Source organism: Diospyros lotus, chromosome 6 (assembly GCF_014633365.1).
Source record: "Diospyros lotus cultivar Yz01 chromosome 6, ASM1463336v1, whole genome shotgun sequence".
Lineage (NCBI taxonomy): Eukaryota > Viridiplantae > Streptophyta > Magnoliopsida > Ericales > Ebenaceae > Diospyros > Diospyros lotus.
Genome location: NC_068343.1, coordinates 27,854,497 through 27,866,524, shown reverse-complemented (window position 1 = coordinate 27,866,524; position 12,028 = coordinate 27,854,497).

The window sequence follows — 12,028 nt, the reverse complement described above, 5'->3', positions numbered from 1 at the left end:
TCGAAACTGATATCGATGACATCGTTGTCTTCTTCGGATTCCGCAGTGCCATCTTCCTGATCCTCCTTGTCCATAGCTTCCAAGTGCAGCACCCCATACTGATACCGAATTCTTGTGCAAAAATCGCTTAGGGTTAGAAAATCCAAATGTTTCCATATCCACTGGGCATATGTCTTCCATTCCCCTACCATTATGCTGATTAGGTAGTTGATCTGGTAATCTGCCAAATCTATCAATTGTCGGTAGCTCGGGGGTACATCATTAATGATCTCTTCTATTGCGCTCAGAAACAAAATCACATCCTCATCTGGCGGATTCCCTTGGGCTTCGATCCTTTGCACCTAGTGTGACAACAGTACTTGTAATACCCCATATTTTCATGAAGTTGCCACATATTTTAAGTGAGATTAAAATATCAAAAAATATGCTTGAAATGGCAACAAGTGATCGAATCAGCTACAAGGAGTGCCCTAGAGCTTAGATACCTAAGGACAAAGGTATATTTTTGATGAGCATCTCGAGGCGAGATTTATGACGCTAAAAGAAATCAAATCAGAGATGATTTTTCAGTTAAGTTAAGTTGTGGCCTAAAAAGACCAAATGATGGCAAGGGCTTCCTGGAAATCATACATATCGAGTAATTTTGAGTTATTAATTTTGAGATTTTAAGTATCTCGATAAATTTGATGTCTGAGGGTGTAATTGTAATTAGAAAATTATCTAAATGAAATAAGGATGAAATTATAAGCTAATGTGGTAAAATATTAAAGTTGAGAACTAGAAATAAGGGCCAAAATGTCATTTGGAAGAAGTTTGGGGTATTAGCTTGGATTTTAAAAGTTAAATTCATTCTAGATTTGGATTTGAAAAGCCATTCAATTATAGGTTTGAGTCTTTGGAGTCCATGGCTAAGCTTGTGACAAGTGGCATAATGTGATTGGTTCAAGAATTTTATAAATAGAGGCCATGAGTTGATCTCAAATCATTCAAAGGAAGTTTGAGAGTTAAGGCATTCTAAGTGGAGGAGCTTGCTCTAGAGAGAAGGGAGGAATTTCTGCAAGAAGGCAGAAAAAAAGGGCGGAGAAGCGGCAGAGAACGAGCCTCTTCAGAGTTGTGAGTCTTCGTCGGAATTCGCCAAAATCAGTAAAAAAAAAAAAAAAAAAGCAAGATAAGTTCTCGAGGTTGTGTAGGTTCAAACGGGAATTGAGTCGGAGTTAAAATGAGGAAGTTATGGTCGAAATACCAAACTGAGACAAAGCTGTCCAAAACTGCTAACCGCCCGTGAGTTACACACGCCGGAAAGTGCTGCGCATAAAGGTGCGTGGCTCACCTTTCCAGGGAGTGTAAGGGCGCGTGAAGGGCCCATTTTTCTTCAACTTTTCCAGTTTTGTCCCTACTTTAATGCCCCTCAACCCTATGTAAAAATATTTGAGGTTAAGTTTACCAAAATGCATGTTTTATGCAGAAACCTAGGCTGTTTGTAGTGAAATTGTACAGTCCAAGAGATAAACCAACAAGGTGAGACTCTTATACTCCAAATCTTATTCTTTATTCTCTTATGAGAGACTTCTATTTCATGAGACGTGTTTCATGAAGTTCTTATATGTAAACTCTTATTATTCTCTTACGTGAAATCATGTTGCATATATGAAATGTATTTTTCTGAAAATTATATGCTATTGGCTTTTTAATTGTTGCATTTATAAAATTCATGTGACCATACTGTTGCACCAATTTGTTGTTGGTCGAGGGTAAAAGTCGGATATTCCCCGAGAGGCGTTATGCGTGCTCGATATAGAAAGCTCTCATGGGGAAGATCGTGAGTCTAAGGGACAACGGATGTGGTAATTGCATAAGTTCTATGAGGTTGGGCCGAGGTGACATGGTTAGGGACCTCCCGAGAGGCGCTATGCATGCGCCATTGAGAAAGCTCTCGTTGGAGGAGGCTGATATGTTCACGAGGCACTTTGGAGTAGTTCTCATTATTTTCCTCATACGTTTTATACTTGTTCATGCATTAATATAAACTGTTTTGGAGTTTTTCACTAGAAGATTCATCTTCTAATTGGACTATGTCCCTGGAATATTCAAATGTTCCAGGTTCGACGAGCGGCTCTAAGGGAAATGAGGTAGCTGAAGAATAAGCTTAATTTATTACCTATAACATGTTTATCATATCTATGTTTTTGTGTGACCTATGTAGGATTTGAATATGTTTAAGACGTTCAGTTATCACTTACGAGAGATGATGTCCATGTAATACATTTTGTAGAAGTCTTGAACGATTTTATTTATGATAAATAAATCATTATGGTTGTGAACCATATCAGGTTTGATCTAGCTTCTGCATTTGAAATTTTAACACCTGTCTTAGCTATTCGTTTATTGTGTTTGTTAAGCTGAGAAGGTGAAAATTAGGGTTTTTGGGATATTGTGTGATGTATGACAACGATTGTGATATGAAAAAATTTTATATTCCCAAAATCCTAAGTTATAACATGCTTAAGAAATTTGGGGTGTTACAGTCCTTGATCCACCATTGTTGCTAATAACATATAAATTTTACTCAGAAACCTCGAACATGTGTTTCTTAAAGTTTATGTATGTCTCTTAGAATCCATAACGCTATTCTAAGTTCTCGTTCAACAGTTCTAACCATGCTAAGTTCAACAACCTAACTTAACAATAGTAGGGTTTTAACCTAGGGCTCTAATACCAATTGTAACACCCCGCCTCGCACGGGTGTGTAAGTATAAGGGAATTCCGGGGAATCTTTCTTTTTTTTTTCAAGTTCGTCATGCGCGGTGCTTCAAGAACAATCGTCACATGCTTTAACATGCCCGACACATACGATGGCCGACACCCGTGGTGATTTCAAGAACAATCTTCACATGTAGATAAGATCCCAAAAATCCCAGTCTTTCCTGTTTAACCAACAAAATCAATAATCTTAAAACTAAACGAGATATAGTATAACGTAGCGGATACATTAACATCAAAATATCGTGGCCTCTCACGAGGTTCTTACATAGTATTTCCACAACAAAATACGTAGTACGAAGCTACCAAATGATAACAACAATATCATACATTCGTTCATACATATAACAAAATAAGTACCATCGCCATAAAATGATACAACGGTTATCATGCTAAACACCATTGACCCTCAACTGGCCACATCCTCGCCTTCGTAGCAGTCCCTGGCTGGAACATTGAATGTTCCAAGGTCATAACCCCGATTAGATGATAAAACATTTAAGTGATGGCATGATACAATTTACTGAATGCATGAAAGACATATGAGCATGGCATATACAGACAACAACAACATGCAACACGTCTAACTTGAGAAATCTCCCTGGCATACTCAACCTCCCGTGGAAAATCCATCCCACACACCTTTGAGGTTGACCTTATCGCGACATACTTAATCCCTGAGTGCCCTACCGTGTCACCTGATCACTGGGATTAACCTTGCCCCATTCTCAAGAAAACCCCATCCCGTTTCCCATGGACAAAACCACGACGCGACAATTAATACCCCGATGTTATGAAAAACCACACGCTATGAACCAACTCTTTTACAAATAAAAAAAGTTGATGCAATATACCACATGTCCAAAATGGATACGATGCCACAAGTACATAAGTAAAACACCCATGCATAACATCCCAAGTTCTGAAGGGTGTAACCGCTCACTAGAACTGGTTCAATCACATGTAACCTAAGCTCGGGAGGGTAAAATCACTCGCCTGAACCCACTACACACACACCAACACACTTCCAAGTCAAGGGTAAAACTGGAATCAAACTACTCACCTTAATTTAGAAAAGATCGATTTTTACCTCAAAAAGCGTGTTGTACCTCGAAAAACGTGCAATCCTTCCCTCTAACAATCAAACTATCTCTTGCTTAACATTTATGTCTATAGAAATCAATATTCCTATTTTTCCTCAATTTTCTCTATTTTTATTTATTTTTAAACCTTTCTTACCTTCAAAAATTCATAAAAAATACCTAACACCCAATTTCATCAAATATGTTTTCATGAAAATTCCTATAATAATTTTAGAAAAATTATAAAATTAATTTCAGAAGAAATCATCACCTTTAGCGCCACCCCTAGCCTCAGCGAGTGAAGCCCACGTGCAGCCGGCTCCGGTTGTCTTCTCCGGCGATGACAAGTTTCTGATAACCACATTTGGCTAAAACAACTACAAGGACTTGAAGATCTTTTTGAGACGACCTCGATGGACCCTTTACCCATCGAAAAAGTCATCGAAAAAGGGCTTAAAACCCAATTGCAAGTCGCGACTCTGGCGAGCCTGATTTTCCGGCAACCTCCCTAAAACCTGATAATTTCTATGCCAAACAACTCCAAACTTGAAGGATCATCACGAGGATACATAGCATGCAACGGAAGCGTTTTTAAATAAAAACTTTCCTCGTATTGATTAGAATCTAGGAAACTTACTTTTCCTTCGGATTACCGGACGGAATGAAGCGATAGGAGGAGGATAGGCGAGAGCTTCTTCTCGTGGTGGAGATGACGGCTGTCCTGCAATCCTTCGGCTCCTTCGCATCAGAACTTGAACGTTCTCTTGATCTTCCAAAGGTATGACTCAAACTCGTGGCCTCTCTTTTGGTGAAGAAGAGTAAAAGAAAAACCCTTAGATGAAAAACAACCAAGGAGAGAATATATATAGGGAGAACCCTAGGGTTAAAACCCTAGTGGGCCAAGTTCATTTAATTAATTTTCTAATTGGATTAGCCCAATTAATTAATTAAAAAACTAATGAACTATTATTTTATTCTAGCCCAATTAATTATGGACCATTCTGAATAAAATAATTCTCTCTCAATGTAATTCACCCAACAAGCCAAATGTATTAAATAATACATGAGTTATATCGAGCTACCCCGGGGACCAAAAGACAAATTATTCACGGCTACTAAAATGATCAAAATATCCCTGCTACCTAGTAGCTATATTTTGTAATTCTAAATGTTCCAACTATCACCATATGGTAACACTGACCCCACGAATAATTTTGCATATGCAATGTCTTTGACCTACTAGTGTAATGACGAAAATACCCCTCTGCGTAACACCCATCATTTAGAAAGGAATAATGTACTAACACCTCTCTAAATGATTTCTACCATCCTTAGATCACTAGTCCAATAATCCGTGACTACTCGAATGTACTTGCTTATCACTGGGAGCTACCCAGAAGCACACACTCTTAAGTCACGTTCCCAGGGCCCTAGATTATTTGATTATTCTTGGACAATCACAAGGGGGTGAATCACAGAAACTATCTTGTATTAGTCTATCTTAGCTAATTAGAAACCATACTCCCAACTCAAAAGGTTATTGATCTTTGATAGACCTCACCTACAGTGAATCTAAGAATATAGCTCTAGGTTCACTAGACCACCAACTAATACTCAAGTATTAGAGTACTCGTCCACATAGTAGCAGTGATAGACTAGCTCCATGATAATTAGTACTTTGTCCTTAGCTTCTATCACAGGTCCACTCTACGCATTCCAAATGCGCTTGTACAAATAGAGTAAACGGACTGTTTACTGGCTAAGGCAAGCCATCCTCCATTAGGATCTATTGCACAATGATCTTATCATGATAGAATGCCCAGTTCTATCAAAAGATCAAGAGTAATATTTTCTTGCTTATTAAGTACCCATGATTCATACCTAACTGTGAAGAACGACCCATCACATGAATCACTTACTTAATAGCATGGACACTTTTCCAACAATTAAATACAAATAATATATGTGCCATAAACTGACTAAAAGAAACATCATTACCATAAATTAAACAAAACGTGTCTTTAGGGCATACATTTCCAACAAAACTCTCTAGAAATGCTTCCCACAATCCAAATAAAAAAATCCCCTTATTCCCAAGGCTCGATTCAAGAAAAAAATAGAGTAGTTTTAGCCATTTTTGTTTTTGAAACCCTCAGCCATCAACCCCCATTTTATACTCGTTTCCGATGTGATTTCCCACCAAATCTCACTTGTTCTTATCCCTTAAGCCCCAAATCTAGCTTCCTAATTATTCAAATAGCCCTAAATCATGAGCGAAATACTTTGAAAAATTCTTTTGAAATCTTGATCCCATCTGCCATTAATTCCGGTCATGTCACTATGGTTTTCGGCCAATGGCCACTCCTAGAGCGATCATCATCACCTGGAGGCTACTCTCGAGCCTCCAAGCTAGCTTCCTGACATCCCAAAGGAAGCTATTGGCGGCCATGTGCGGTGATCGATTTCACATCACCAATTTTTCATTTTTGCACTTTAGCCCCCCAAGTATTTTCCAATTGCATTTCCTCCATATCCTTGATACACCTAGGCTTTCTAACAATTCCATTACTGCCCTTAAGTTCCAAGTTATTCATTTCCCTCAAGAATTTCTTAAAAAATCATTTATTTGACCTCCCTCGGGCAGTTTACCTTATCTGTACTTTTGCCTGGATGCCCCTAATCGCGTGTTTTTTGACCTCAAACCTTTGTGAATCTCTTAGTTTTGTCAAATATTACTTACTTGGGCAATTTTATCTTCCTTGACTTGCTTTGACATGGACTCTTTCCTTTCATTCATGTTTTGTGTCAGGGCCCGCTCCCGGATTTTCCCGCTAGCACAGGAAGTCCGAGAGAAGGTCCATTCAAGATGGATAATGATACTCAAACTTTCAAGAAATTTCTTTTTTGAATTTTCTCACCAACAATAGGAGCCATAATAAATTACATATTGTTGTTTCCAAAATACAACAATCTATTTTTAATTGCGGATAGACGCAAGAGTCTTAGGAGTCGTGTCTTTGCTGATGAGAATCTTAACAAGCAATTGGATCTGGTAAAGGTCCAGATCTGATAATTTGATAGAGCTAATGGGCTGATTAGGCTGATGATCTGGTGGGCTAATGATCTGGTGGCTTAAAATGATCTGGTGGCCCAAAATGATCTGGTGGCCTAAAATGACCGAGTGGCCTGAAGATGATGAGTGGCCTTGGTGACCGAGTGGCCTGAAGATGACAAGTGGCTTACAAAATGAGAGCACCATTAGGACGTGGGTGGGGGTCCCCGCGCAAACCCTCCGATGCTTAAGTCAGATCTCGAGAGAAAATTTGAAAATTGTACTTCAATCGCTCAAAATTGCGTACCTTGTGATGAAGTAATGGTCTCATATTTATAGCGGAGGAGAGAGAGAAGACGTGCGAGAATTGAGGTGAGAATCTCACGGCCCATTTCGATGATTTCGTGGTCCATCCGAGAGGGAAAAGATGAGAGATTGGCCCAAGCCCACTCGACCATGACCGAGTGGGGGGTCACTCGGTAATGACCGAGTGGGGGGCCACCCGATCATGCCCAATTTTCACATTGATTGAGCTCGAATCTCTCAAAACTCAAAACATTAAAGTTGTATATAATTCTCTTATCTTTCCATAGGACTTTGATGCACCTCAATCTGAGCACATATGAGAAAGTTATGTATGAAAAACCAAAACAATGTCATACCCATTCGACATAACCGAGTGAGCCCTCCCCACTTGGTCTCGGCTCAACCTCTTGCTCCTTCGGCTTATTTCCTTGATCTCCTACAACCCGTTGGGCCTTTGGGCTTCATGTCCATGTCCAATTTTATGTTGGAAATGTATGCCCTAATGACACGTTTTGTTTAATTTATGGTAATGATGTTTCTTTTATTCAATTTATGGCACATATATTATTTGCATTTAATTGTTGGAAAAGTGTCAATGCTATTAAGTAAGTGATTCGTGTGATGGGTCGTTCTTCACAGTTAGGCATGAATCATGGGTACTTAATAAGCAAGAAAATATTACTCTTGATCTTTTGATAGAACTGGGCATTCTATCATGATAAGATCATTGTGCAATAGATCCTAATGGAGGATGGCTTGCGTTAGCCAGTAAATAGTCCGTTTACTCTAATTGTACAAGCGCATTCAGAATGCGTAGAGTGGACCTGTGATAGAAGCTAATGACAAAGTACTAATTATCATGGAGCTAGTCTATCACTGCTACTACGTGGACGAGTATTCTAATACTTGAGTATTAGTTGGTGGTCTAGTGAACCTAGAGCTATATTCTTAGATTCATTGTAGGTGAGGTCTATCAAAGATCAATATCCTTTTGAGTTGGGAGTATGGTTTCTAATTAGCTAAGACAGACTAATACAAGATAGTTTCTGTGATTCACCCCCTTGTGATTGTCCAAGAATACTCAAATAATCCAGGGCCCTGGGAACGTGACTTAAGAGTGTGTGCTTCTGGGTAGCTCCCAGTGATAAGCAAGTACATTCGAGTAGTCACGGATTATTGGACTAGTGATCTAAGGATGGTAGAAATCATTTAGAGAGGTGTTAGTACATTATTCCTTTCTAAATGATGGGTGTTACGCAGAGAGGTATTTTCGTCATTACACTAGTAGGTCAAAGACATGGCATATGCAAAATTATTCGTGGGGTCAGTGTTACCATATGGTGATAGTTGGAACACTTAGAATGACAAAATATAGCTACTAGGTAGCAAGGATATTTTGGTCATTTTAGTAGCCGTGAATAATTTGTCTTTTGGTCCCCGGGGTAGCTCGATATAACTCATGTATTATTTAATACATTTGGCTTGTTGGATGAATTACATTGAGAGAGAATTATTTTATTCAGAATGGTCCATAATTAATTAGGTTAGAATAAAATAATAGTTCATTAGTTTTTAATTAATTAATTGGGCTAACCCAATTAGAAAATTAATTAAATGGACTTGGCCCATTAGGGTTTGGCCCACTAGGGTTTTAACCCTAGGGTTCTCCCTATATATATTCTCTCATTTGGTTGTTTTTCATCCAAGGTCGTTTTTACTCTTCTTCACCGGAAAGAGAGGCCACAAGTTCGAGTCATACTTCGGAAGATCGAAAGAGAGCCTTCAAGTTCTGATGCGAAGGAGCCGAAGGATTGCAGGACAGCCGTCGTCTCCGCCACGCGAAGAAGCTCTCGCTCATCCTCCTCCTATCGCATCATTCCGTCCGGTAATCCACCGAAAAAGTAAGTCTCCTAGATTCTAATCAATACGAGGAAAGGTTTTTTTTTTAAAAACCGCTTCCGTTGCATGCTATGTTTCCTCACAAATGATCCTTCAGTTTACAAGGTATATCAATTGCTCCCTACTCTTTTAGCCGAAAGGTTCGGGTGAAAGAGTATCTTGTCTTGTAAAATTTTGAACATTACTTCTCTTTTAACTACATCTTCTACAGATCCTCTCGAGCTTGTTTGCACACCGTGCTTTTAAATTTCTGGGCTCTAGTTATTTTCAATTCCTTTGCAGAAGTATGAGATAGATATGCTAGTAAGTTTGCTTTCCATAGATGTCTAACTGTGCACCGAACAATGAGTTTGATTCTGCTCCCAGTTATGGTGTTGTGCATAGGACAATAAGTTTGCACTTTCTTTTCCCTTATTGTCGGGCAGTGAGCAGGACAATAGGTTTGAGTTCATTTTTCCCTCGTTGCCGGGCTGTGAGCAGGGCAACAGGCTTGAATGTACTTTTACCTCATTGCCGGGCCGTGAGCGAGGCAATGGGTTTGAATGTACTTTTACCTCGTTGCCGGGCTATAAGCGGGACAACGGGCTTGAATGTACTTTTACCTCATTATCGGGCTGTGAGCGGGGAAATGGATTTGAACGTACTTTTACCTCATTGTCGGGTTGTGAGCGGGACAATGGGCTTAAATGTACTTTTACCTCATTACCGGGTTGTGAGCGGGGCAATGGGTTTGAATGTACTTTTACCTCATTGCCGAGCTGTGAGCGGGATAATGGGCTTAAATGTACTTTTATCTCATTGACAGGCTGTGAGCGGGGCAATGGATTTGCATGTACTTTTACCTCGTTGCCGGGCTATAAACGGGACAACGGGCTTGAATGTACTTTTACCTCATTATCGGGTTGTGAGCGAGACAATGGGCTTAAATGTACTTTTACCTCGTTGCCGAGCTATAAGTGGGACAACGGGTTTGAATGTACTTTTACCTCATTGCCGGGTTGTGAGCGGGGCAATGGGTTTGAATGTACTTTTACCTCGTTGCTGGGCTATAAGCGGGACAATGGGCATGAATGTACTTTTACCTCATTGCTGAGCTGTGAGCGGGGCAATGGGTTTAAATGTACTTTTACCTCGTTGTCGGGCTATAAGCGGGACAACGGTGTTGAGTTTATTTTTCCCTCGTTACCGAGCCGTGAGCGGGGCAATGGGTTTAAATGTACTTTTACCTCGTTGTCGGGCTATAAGCGGGACAACGGGGTTGAGTTTATTTTTCCCTCGTTACCGGGCCGTGAGCGGGGCAATGGGTTTGAGTTTATTTTTTCCTCATTGCCGGGCCGTGAGTGGGGCAACGGGCTTGAGTTTGTTTTTCCCTTGTTGCCGGGCCGTGAGTGGGGCAACGGGCTTAAGCTTATTTTTTCCTCATTACCGGGCCGTGAGCGGGGCAATGAGCTTGAGTTTGTTTTTATTTCCTGTAAGCAAAGCATAGCAAACAAACTTTCATAAAACAATGAAAACGCTGACATTTTTTGAAATAAGTGAGCACCTCCACTGTTTCATTTTGGGGTCTTATTGTTGCCTCTGAGCACGAAATACACAGGTCGTGCACAACTTCAAAAAGTTTAGTTTCTCGTTCTTTAACATAGGCTCTCTTCAATGTGTCTGACTTTTGCTCCCAGTTTTCTCTTTGAGGGCATTAATGGTGACTGACTGCCTTTTTCTAAGGGCACGTTCTTTCATGGCTTGTCTTGATGGAATAGGAGGAGTCCCCTGCCATAGTTTCACAGCCCAAGATGAGATGTATGGGCTCATGAACTGGTTCATTGTATAGAGGTGGATTCTCTCCGTAGTCCCTTCCTTTCTCTTGACATCTCTGATTTGATCTCCCCTGCTCTTCCTGTCTATCTTCTTCTCTTCGAGGCTCACTATCTTTGACCTGTACATACCTTTGAAGATGTCCTTCACGAACTAGCATCTCAATCTGATCTCTTAACTCCCGGCACTGGTCAGTGCAATGACCACGAGTTTTGTGATATCTATAATATTCTTCTCTATTCTTTCCCATGGGATGGTTTACCTTTTTCGGCAGTCTAATGAGACCTGACCCTTCGATGGCTGCAAGTATGGCCGACCAAGGTTGGAGAAGTTTGGTGTAATGGTGGAACTGGGACTGAGGTATATCTGATCCCCTAACCCGCTTAGAGTCCTCTTCAACATCGCTTTCCTTCCTTTTTCGCTCTCTGCTCTCATTCCCACCTACAGCTCTCATAACTTTCGTATGGAGCACGTATTTATTTGCTCCAGTAAACAAATCTACTAGGGATGTTGGTGAGTCCAAAGATAATGATTATTATAGGGTAGTTAGTCTCGTTCCGTGTAACATAGCAGATATTGCCATTGCACTTGGTAAATCATGAACTTCGAGGGTGGCGTTCCAAAATCTATCTACATACTGACGCATAGTTTCTTCGTTCCCCTGTCGAATACTGAGCAAGTATGTGGCGTCCTTTTTTCTTCGGCTATTAATCATAAAATGCCTTAACAAATTCCACTCTGAGCTGACCGAATAAAGAGATAAAGGCCTCAGGTAAAATGTTAAACCATGTCCGGGCATGCCCTGACAGAGTTAAGAAGAAATCTCGGCACATTATGTCATCGTCCCATCCGTACAATATCATCAACGACTCATAGATTTGAATGTGATCATAGGGATCATCCTTGCCGGAATAGGGGGTGATTTGAGGCATCTTGTATTTTCTGGGCAGTGGCTTCTCCAATAAATCTGTAGTAAATGGATATTTTCTGCATTGTTGCTCCTCCGTGGCTGGGATCAATTTCTTTCGTTCAAGTACTTCTTCAACTACCCTTTTCAGGTCATATCGTATACTTGTTGTTGTTTGGTTATCATGTCTTGTTGGCGTGTCGGCCTCAG